General features: G+C 39.7%; 1 pseudogene; it reads right to left on the minus strand.

Annotated features, from left to right (window-relative positions):
- LOC142375510 (uncharacterized) overlaps positions 1 to 10,575 on the minus strand; it is a 56,861-nt pseudogene extending 46,286 nt beyond the window's left edge.
- Between the last annotated feature and the right edge of the window lie 210 nt (positions 10,576 to 10,785).

The raw sequence follows: 10,785 nt of genomic DNA on the forward strand, positions 1-10,785 counted from the left end.
AATACAAAGCATCCTTTAATACCAGTCATGATCAATTCATATACAATTTCTAATCATGCTCCATCAAGGAGACTGATTGACCAGTTCCCTTTACTCTGCCTCCTGTCCATCACTGAAATTTAAAGGCATGGTTGGTAATCCTAGAGAGCTAGCAAGATTTGAAAGTGGCACCTCCGCTAAGCAATGTTCTTTCGTGCCATGTTGTCCACACTCGCATTCTCAAATCAACCTGAAGTGCTTGGTGCAAATTTGAGTTAGTACTTACTAATACCTTATTTAAACCGAGATAAACCCATGTTGGTGCTGCACATGAGCATTTGAAAATCAGGACCATTGCAACATAGCAGTTTGGTATGGGGATAAACCTTATGGGAGGACTTAGACTGAGGTATTTGAGAAAGGCACAGTTGTAACTGAGCACTCCGAAAGCTGCCTAAAATACCTGCTGTGTTTCTGGAGCATATCAAAGGCAGTGTGGGTGAAGAGGGAAGTGCCAGCCATGGCTTGATAGCATGGCTCCCTGTCAGGATAACACAGCTTCTCCACCACATTGTCGCAGTGTCTCAGCAGCTCATCCAACCCCAATTCTCTGTACAACACAGCATGCGCATAGTACAGACAACTCAGTTTGTGCGTAAAACAGTACCAAAGAATCTTTTCCTTTTTGAGAAATATGAATTGTTATCAATGGAGAATAGGGAAGGCTTTCATATAGAAAAGGGTACTGATAGAGGAAAATATTTATTATGTTTATTAGCGGTGCACGTCGATGAAGTCATCCCACTAGACGCGTGTGTAGAAAGCCCCCCATAAGCCCCAATAACAACAACACAGCAGCTATGAGCTAACAGTGCAATAAAGACAGATAATGCCTTATTTAGAGGCTGTAATGTCTATGCCTGTTCTCTCCAGTAATATGGATATATGCGGATCTCAAGTAATCAAAAAATCTTCCAAAGGATGCCGACACTCACCAAACTTATCGGTGAGAAGATGAACGTATTTTATTCAAGAAATAAGGTGCAGGTTTATAAAAAAAAAAAAAAAAAAAAAAAAAAAAACGAACTTCCCCTTTAATTCGCTTAATTTCTTTACTTTTGCAAATGGTTAGGTGCAATCATATCATCTTTTGAAGTTAAATTGGTCTAAGAGGAAACCGAGTAGTTGACCTGACCTCCTGAGCTTCAGGAACTTTTCTTCGTTTGTGCTGCAGAAATGCTGGAGTTCACTGACACTGGACGGCAGCGGAAGCCTGGACAAAGCCTCCAGCATGGAGATGCACGAGGGCAGACACTCCACCACAGACAGGAACTCTTGGACAAATGCATTAATCTCCTACAGGAACAGGTAAAGAAAACTTTAGAATTCCACTGTCATTACAATGCATACACATTTTATTTTTGTGACGTTGCCGTCAATGTGGTTTTTGATTAATCCATTATACCGACTTTTATCTCATGCTTTTTATACAATATGATTTAATCATATATGAAAATTATAGCGAACTAATTGTAAGTCTCTCAATCCACAGCCTGAATCTAGGTCTAGTTGGGATTGTGTTGTTGCCTCCTAAATAGGTCTCCTGTAGAGGGAACTGCCATTTCAAATAAATACTGTCATGGCCCAGCTGGATGCGACAGAAAGTATAGCCTGATGATGAAAAAGGGCTTCTTTCATTTGCTAATGAGGTCAGCTGATTATGCAAGGCATCTGTACAAGCTTCACCAAAGTAGCAAACAATAGATTCAGGCCGCTTGAGCACATCTCATAAATTAATTAAAAAATTCAAACATTTCCTGAGCAAGTGAGCAGAGCACTCTTATCACAACAGTCATGTTTACCAAAAATAAACAACTTACTTCATTCTATTCAGTTTTTTACATTAGATAACTTAATCATTTTGTGTGCTACAGATGCAAACAGAATCACAGATAAAGTGTGCACCCTATGCCTGCTGAGAATAGCAGCACAAATTTTCTTTGAGTTAAACCCTCTGATTGTAACACAGCCTCCTTGGTTAAGCTTTAATTGGGAAAAGCAAAGTTATGCATTTCACAAGTCCAAATTGTTCATAAAAGCAGCAATGCTCAATGATTTATTTAAGGGATCCAATTAAACATCAGTTGTTCATTTCAAAATGGCATCTGGAAGATTGGAACGTGGTACCCAATAGTACCCATGATACCTTTATGAAAAACCAGGGCTGAGACGAAAACCGTCCACACATAGCTTTTTAGAGAAATACACCTTGTTTTGAAACTGGAAAGAAGCAGTTAGACAATAGTCAGACAAAAAACTGTAATAAAGTTCAGTTTTTGTAAAGATCCCAAAAAGGGAAATTACTTTGCAACAAAAATAATCATTTTTACAGTTTTAAATATTATAAAAAGGAAGAGATTTGGTGCTAGGGGTGAGCCAGAGTGAGCAATAGAGCCACAAACAACAACAGAAAAAAAACAACACTCCTGAACCCAGTAAAGAAATAAAACCTGAGTGACTTCATCTACATTTTGAAGCCCAATTTCTGTTTTAGCATGGTCTAGCAGCTGATGATCGTAAAACTGATTAAAGTATAGGTAAAAACTGTATTTTCATCATGGAAAAAAAAATTTTTTTATGACATTGAAATAAATGAAAATACAGTAAAATAAAGTTTCAGTGTGAAATGAACTCTGTGAGCTTTATAGCGATGTTGTTAGTACAATGACTATGTCTGACAGACTATATTAAAGGGATAATCCGGAGTAAAATGCACTTTAGATCAATTTACGGGATGTTGGGAGTACATACGTTGAGTTGACATCAAAATCATGTCATTCGGATGTGTTTTGAGAATTTCGATTTGACCGTTTTTAGCCAAAAGTCGTTAGCCTGGAAGTGATGAGGGCATATCGTATCGCCGCTACAAAACGCTATTTTTATACCTCTTCTACAGCTCCAAACAATATAACACTTACGTGGTAGTGAGTCCAGAATTAATTTAATCAAGCCAGTACCTTTCCGGAAATGTTGCTGCTGCACCTGCCGCTAAAGACCGTGCTGAAGTTGGTTTGATATTGGATATTCGACAGATATTCACAATAAGGAAATAAGGTGTCTTTTTTTCCAATACCTCCCAAGCCTTGTGACCTAGTGAGTGTAGTACCAACCACACACGCCTTTTTGTACACCAATTGAATGCACACCATTTTATATTCATTTCTGTCGAATATCCAATATCAAACCAACTTCACCACGGTCTTTAGCGGCAGGTGCAGCAGCAACATTTCCGGAAAGGTACTGGCTTGATTAAATTCATTCTGGACTCTCTCTCCGACCACATGAAGACCTCGGGACACTTCGGTTTGGCTTCAGGGACCCTCTACTCACTACCACGTAAGTGTTATGTTGTTTGGAGCTGTAGAAGAGGTATAAAAATAGCGTTTTGTAGCGGCGATACGATATGCCCTCATCACTTCCAGGCTAACGACTTTTGGCTAAAAACAGTCAAATCGAAATTCTCAAAACACATCCGAATGACATGATTTTGATGTCAACTCAACGTATGTACTCCCAACATCCCGTAAATTGATCTAAAGTGCATTTTACTCCGGATTATCCCTTTAACTTCTGCGTTGAGGGTATCATTCCCACAACAGTAAGGTGCTTTCCAAATAACAAAACCCAAGCAAAAAGGGATGTTTGTGGATTTTAGGAGGACTAGGAATTAAGCCAAACATGGTCTTCATCCAAGGTGAAGAGGTGTAGTTAGTTAAGGAATCAGATACCTGAAAGTTTACCTGGACTGCAGAAGACTGGAAATGCTGAGGATATCTACAAATGGGGCCTTATTCTAGTTCAATCTCTCCAGCTGCCTCATTCTTTGACTGCTGGAGAAATGACTAGCTGGAGGGATGGCAGATGAGGTCTTGATGAGGAGTGTGCGATGGGAGGGTAGATGGCGGTTAGGCTCCATTAATGAGGTGCAGGACGACAGTGAAGAGGTGCAACTTGTTCCGGGGAGGGTGTGAGGCAGGGGAGGAGAATTTTTAGAGTTGTTTTTAACTGAACTTTTTGAAAAACAATTTTATTTCCATGGCTCTCCTGGGACTTTCATCTGTCTGTTCCCCTTCTTGATGTGATCTTTTTCACTCCTGACCACACATCAGACCGCCTTGATGGTATAATCCCTGGCTGTTGAAACTTGCTACTTAGAAATCCAATTCACTTTACTGGTGGGAAGGAACCCGAAGCCTAATGGGATGCGGCTCGGTTAGTTGCTGAAGCAAAAACTCTAATGTAAGGGGAGTTTGTAGAGGCTATGGAAAATTACTTTCAGATAGCCTTGAAAATATGTTGGCAAACTGTGACATGCCTCAGGCAGAGGAGAATACTTTGATGATCATCTCCATCCAACTGCGAATATGACTTCCACAGTGGAAGCAAAGGGGACTCGACGATTATCAGGGCTGAAGTTCTTGAAGCTGTTAAACAATTCAGCAAGGTGAGGCCCCAGAGATGGATGAGATCTGCCTGGAGTAATGTGCTTCTCATGTGAGTAATAAAGACCATCATAACATGTAAAGGGAGACATGGTTGACATGGGTGTTGCGTTTGTGATATAGCATCGACTGAACTGATGACATGACAAAAAGAAATGACACCAGTGCATGGTATAGATATTATGAAGTGATATATAATGAAAAAAAAAATAAAAATAGTAAAATGGGACAGAGTTATAAATGTTCTTTGGTCTTTATTTACACGTATTTGTTCACCTTTTCTTTGACCCATTTTTTTTTTAGAGTATAAATCAAGATATTTAATCCCCCCCCCCCATCAACTTCATTTACTTTGTGAACATGCCTTCAGTTCTGAGTTTCAGGCCTCCAACACAATCCAAAAAATGTTGGGATAGTAAAGCTTTTTTCCCCCACTTGGTAGTGTTCACATTCCTTGTCAAAGACTGACAATATGTTTTGGCATTGAGAACTCCTTGAACTTAATTGAGCTACATCAACATTTAATTTCCCTCTGGGATAAATAAAGTATTTTTGAATTGAACACCAAACAATGAAGTGTTCCAGGTGGGATTTTGTCCCATTGCAACAACCCTATACTTTTGCACACCTCAAGATGTGTTTGTGGGAACATTTTACCATTTTAAAAAAATTATTATTATTTCCATACATTCTCTACTGATGACATGTATCAATAGACAACCCAGTTCAAAACCCATTATCCCAGTCTTCCTTTACCATCATATGCTATATGATGCATACTATGAGCAGGAGGCTATATCCCTAGTAAAGCCAGCTACTGATTTGATCAATGATAAGTTGGCACTGATAAGCAAGTCCCCAGTAGAGGCAAATAAGAATGCAACTACCCATCCAACTTGATGGCATTGGCACCCATAATACAATTTTGAACACATGTTATGTGGCAACCACCCAACCAAATTTGGGATACAACATCTCCAACCTTGACAGTGACTTTTGAATCCAACTAGCTTCTTGGACTTTCAAGACAAAACCAGACTACCATACCCAATTTTGACAGCAGTGGACAGGTTATTCAGAGCTATTGCAAAGTCTTGAACCCGTTCTTTGCAGTCAACAGATAATACAGAATAAATTACAGTATTCAACAGGTTCTGTCATGCTTTTTTTTGCCATTGAAAGTAACCCTCATTTACAAGGTTCAAGTCCACACTTGCTGTGTCACTAATTTCATTAGCATAATCAAGATCAAAAACTTAAGATGGATGTAGACAAATTAAAGTAAATAAAGAAATTAATTACCTTAATGAAGCCAACCCAGCTCTGATGACAGTACCTATGGTATCCACCAAGTGACAGTGGTAGCTGACTTTGGTCAATGTAGTTGAAGAGTTCTGGGATTTCATTCAGAAGTATTTTCTGCAAAAGTAAGATTAGCATTACTTGCCAAGTCAAAACTAAATACATCGTTCTGCACAGCATATTTTGCCCAACTTACGCTGAAAGAAGCTGTGTGTGACCTTGATGGATCCAGAAGTCTCAGCAATTGCTTCAAGACATCCTTCTTTTTGGGTTTAATTATGTACACACTGTGTACTGTCTGCTTATACAGCTGGAAAACAGATGTGGCCAGAAAATCTCCACTAATCAATACCAACACTGAACCAAATGATTACAGTTTCTCATGCCTCAGAATTAAAATGTTGGAATTGGCTTAAACCTAGTTGCGGGATTCAGTATAATAGTAATATATAAAAAAAAATAAAAATAAAAATTCAGGCCAAGGCATCCTGTCTTTTAATGACTTGTATGTTGAAAGTTCAGGCATTCCTTCCAACAAATCAACTAACAGCCCAGTACTGCTTAACCCCTCTTCCAATGTTTCAAAGTTCACACCCACAAGTTTCATTTCCAAATTGCTAAAATTCTAGCTTCAATCACAAGAGTTATGCTCTTTGAATTGCCTAAGCTCATCAATCTAATATATTTCTCACTAATATTTTCTTAGCTTCCAGCTGTCCCCTCTTTCCTGTCCTCTTTAACCACAGGAAACTCAGGCACCATTCCTGAGTTGGTTTCTGCCAGAGGATTCTTCCTGTTAAAAGGAAGTTTTTTTTTCTTTACACAGTCACCATGTGCATGCTCAGGACAGGAGATTGGACGGAAGAGAAGTTTTGGCGCAATCAATTTTTGAATTGGCTCTGTATGTATGAATTAGACTCATTTGGAATTTAATCATTTTGATTTGATTACAATTAATTGGATTCTAATTGGCTTGAATTGGACTGTATTATTGAAGTGCCTTGAGATGACATGTGTTGTGATTTGGCGCTATACAAATAAATCTAATCTAAACTGAATTGAATTGTTCCTTCCAGATGTTTTTTTCCCCATAATAATATACACAATTTTAAAGCACTAATGATATTTAAAAAAAAAAAAAAACATTTAAAAATCAGCTGCTTTAGCACAGTGTGCCTCTACATGACAACATTACATATTAACACCATTCACAAAGACTTGTTAGGCCATGATGTAAAACAATTTCCCTAGACAGCCTTGTAACTGTTACACTGAGAAATACAAAATGTCTCACAGCCCAGCATTATGAGGTGTTTTGGAATAATCTAATGATATGATGATGGCTTCGTCCCAGAGTCACTCCCCTAATGCCAGCCAACACTGCTCCTCACACCACAACAGCCATCTTTTTTTTACAACCACAAGTACCCAGCCTCTCACCAACTACACACCAGTCAAAGCAGGGTGGGGATACAAACCCTGGTTCAGGTTGGGTGTAGAAATAGATGAGGTAAAGATAAGTAGGAATGGGATTCAAACCCTGGTTCAGGTAGGGGGTAATGAAAGTACAGAAGGTACCAGAGGTGGAGGTAGGACAAGACACATTAGCAGATTCAGCAGACAAACTCACCTAAACAGTCCTATAATCACTAAAAATGCCAGCAAAAACAAAGCCATACAGGCCAACTCACCTAAAATGGCCGCCTGGTTTCAAAAGGCTCACATGGGCCACACCCTCCACTTAAATATCCTGAATTTCTGCTTTGTTTCATCAAGGAGTCTGTTTTCCCTAGGTGCTCCCCCTGCTGGGCCCCCAGCTACTATTGCTTCTTCTAATCCAAATCCACTGACTGGACTTTACTGCCTCATCTGACATTTCCTTCACTATTTTCCTCACACTGTCCACTTACACCCAGCTCCCTCAACGAGACAACAGACTTTGCACCAAATCCTCTACATCCTACTTCCACTAACTACATATCCTAACTTTCCATCCTCGCTGCTCTGATTCTGCCCCCAACTCCACATACCTAAGCTTTTTCCTTTCATATGCTTCTGCTACTAATTCCTCCAAAGGAACAGTCAGCTCTATGAAATACTTATTCTACTCCTAGACCACAAGACTATATCAGGCCTTAGATTTGTAAAGGCTATTTCCTGGGGAACAACAAGCTTATTTCCTAAATCTACCTGCATCTCCCAATCACAAGCATCCTCCAAGCTACCTTGCCTCCTTATCGTCTTATTAACTTTCTCCACCAAACTGAATTGCCACTCTCTTCATCTTAGACCCTCCTAAGTTTACCTGCAATACATGCAGCTAAGCTTCTTAACACTTGGTCATGTTGCCATGTATACCAGCCTTGTGACAGACTAACCTTACAAACTGACAAAATATGCCTTAGAGTTGCAGTATCTGAACATAACAGGTCTCCATTTACCCAGAGTTTTAGGTTCTGGGGAGTTGGCAATATATCATATGTTGCCCCAATCAAAAATCTAATACTCCTTTCCTCTATACTCCACAGCTCTTTCCAACTAAGCTTTTTCTTCTCTACACCTTCCCAATTTAACCACCGTCCCTGCTTAGCCTGAGCCACTGCCTTTGTACCCCTTAACATTTCCTCCCGTCAACGAACCTGCTTAACAACTAGCTTTCTCTTCTCCTTGGGACCTGCTCTACTCCACACTGGTTTGCCTGGGCCAAGCCCCAAGCCCCCCCAGCCTATTTGCACATTACCCACAATCTCTGCATGTCTAAGAGTTGCTTCTGCCTCCTGAGCTGCCATTCTTGGATTCAACTTCCTCCCCTTGGTTGGGTTTGGAACCACCTTACTTACTACCACATCTTTAGTCCCAGCTAAACGGAGCTTTAGTAAATTTAAACTCCTCTACTAGACTAGATACTGGGAGCTAGAATATAATTTACTCCAGACCAGGTTGGTTTCTAGCATAGAAAGAAGCAAACCACCTCTGTGACAGTGAAAATTCAGTTGGACTAAACTGGATTTTAAATAATTAGATATTATTTGATTATAATTGGATATGATTAATTGGAGTACAACTCGCTTGAATTAGACTGCATCTTTTAGGTGCCTTAGGATCACGTGCTGAATTTTGGAGCACCATAAATAAAAGTTATTTAATTCAATTAATCCAGTTTCGTCAAACACACAGCACATTTCTGGCTCATGGTAGAGAAGGGCGAGCCTTCCTCTTTGAATAAGCATTTGTCATTATGATCTGGTAAATGAGATGGAAACTTACCCCCATTTTTACCTTATTGAGGTAAAAATGTTGAATTATCATTTTTTGTCTATCAAGACATTGTAGGTCTTAAAGTGTTACCAAAGGTAATTTTGCAGCTGTTTGAAATAGCGTAATTTTCTCAAAGACCTCTCCACAGTCAGACCCAATTCTGCAACAACAGAGGGAGGTTCTTGACCTCTGCACTCAATGAGCACTTTGAACATGTACACCCTTTGAGTTTGGTTTCCAGTTGAGCTTAAAAGATCCAGGATCAGGCTAGAAACTACATAACACCAACTACAGTGCACTTTCTGCACAGTCCTCATCTAGTTTCAGAATAAATACTGGGAACACGCAAGTCAGTATCCACACAGTTCACTCTGCCATAACAATACCTCAAGCAGAAGCAGAGTCTCAGCAATGAACCTGGTCGTAGGGAGTGAGGCATGCCTCAGATCAGCTACAGCCGACACCAAAATCTGTTTTTCCTCATTCTGACTGAAGAGAGAACATGGAAATCAGCAGTCCATCCTGTACTGCCTTTAAGACACTAAGACACACACACAAAACTCAATTCAACGTACTTTTGCAGGAATTTAAAGTAATTTATAAAGTCCACAATTTCTGGTTTGCTGAGTTCTGAGAGTTTGGCTTGACCATCCACAGGGAAGATTATCAAAGGGCAGCCATGTTGATCAAAAACACCTGTACAGAGAATATAACCTGTGGTCTCAAATTCATGGGATTTTATAAAAAGGAAACAAACATTTATACCAAACAAGGGACATTTTGAGTTAATCTATGTTATGTCAGTATTTGCCAGAGAAATTAAAATGTAATAATGCTGTGCTCAGGAGTGATATCAGAATAACTTAAATACAAATGTTGCTAAAACCAGCTAAATTTAAATTTACACTGGTCAAACTTGCACAATAAGCCACAATATATAAATCCATGTGTAAAAGGCAAACAGGTGAGGATTAATAGCTACCAGGGAACAACACGGCTCCGGAGCTGAGCACATCATCTGTGGGCAATGGCGGAGGAGTACACTCCTGCACCGGCTCCTGAACAACTGAAAAGTTTGACAGCAAGTCATTATTCTTCCAAAAAAACACAAGAATTTGCACAAATCCCCTTTAAATGACCACTGGAGTAACCTGCCCAACAAATTCCTCGGCGACTTTGAAAAAGTTGCCCAATGGCAACTCAGTAGTTAACAGGAGTCCACCATGACATTTTTTCTAGTCCGGGATGTAGTTACACAGACCACGACAGCATACCCTATGGATAACGACATTATTGTCGTGTAGGCTACTGTAGCATTATTATCACCTACCTTTTACTATGTGGCTCATCTTGAATATCCTCACCCACGGTTGATATCCGCAAGTTTTCGTCTGTACTGTAACAACACGCTTTTCATCCCCGCGTTTTCAGTCACCTAACCCCATACTGAATGGGGACACAAAACGCGACCAGGTGGACCACCTCTGCTAACTGTTGCTTTCTCGCTCCACCATGTTTTACCCTTGTTTCAAACAACCCCAATTGAATGCCTGTTTCGTATGTCTCTTTATAAATTCAAGAGGGGCGGAGAAAACACTGAGGAGGAGGACCTTATAAAGTACACCACGACCAGGGATCTGACAGTAAAGAAAATCTTCCTTTCGTCTTATCATAAACTCTTCTCCTTGACATCACTGTAAAACATTATGGGATTAAAAAAAGAGAAATTCATAAGGATTTAGCA

Source organism: Odontesthes bonariensis, chromosome 24, assembly GCF_027942865.1.
Source record: "Odontesthes bonariensis isolate fOdoBon6 chromosome 24, fOdoBon6.hap1, whole genome shotgun sequence".
Lineage (NCBI taxonomy): Eukaryota > Metazoa > Chordata > Actinopteri > Atheriniformes > Atherinopsidae > Odontesthes > Odontesthes bonariensis.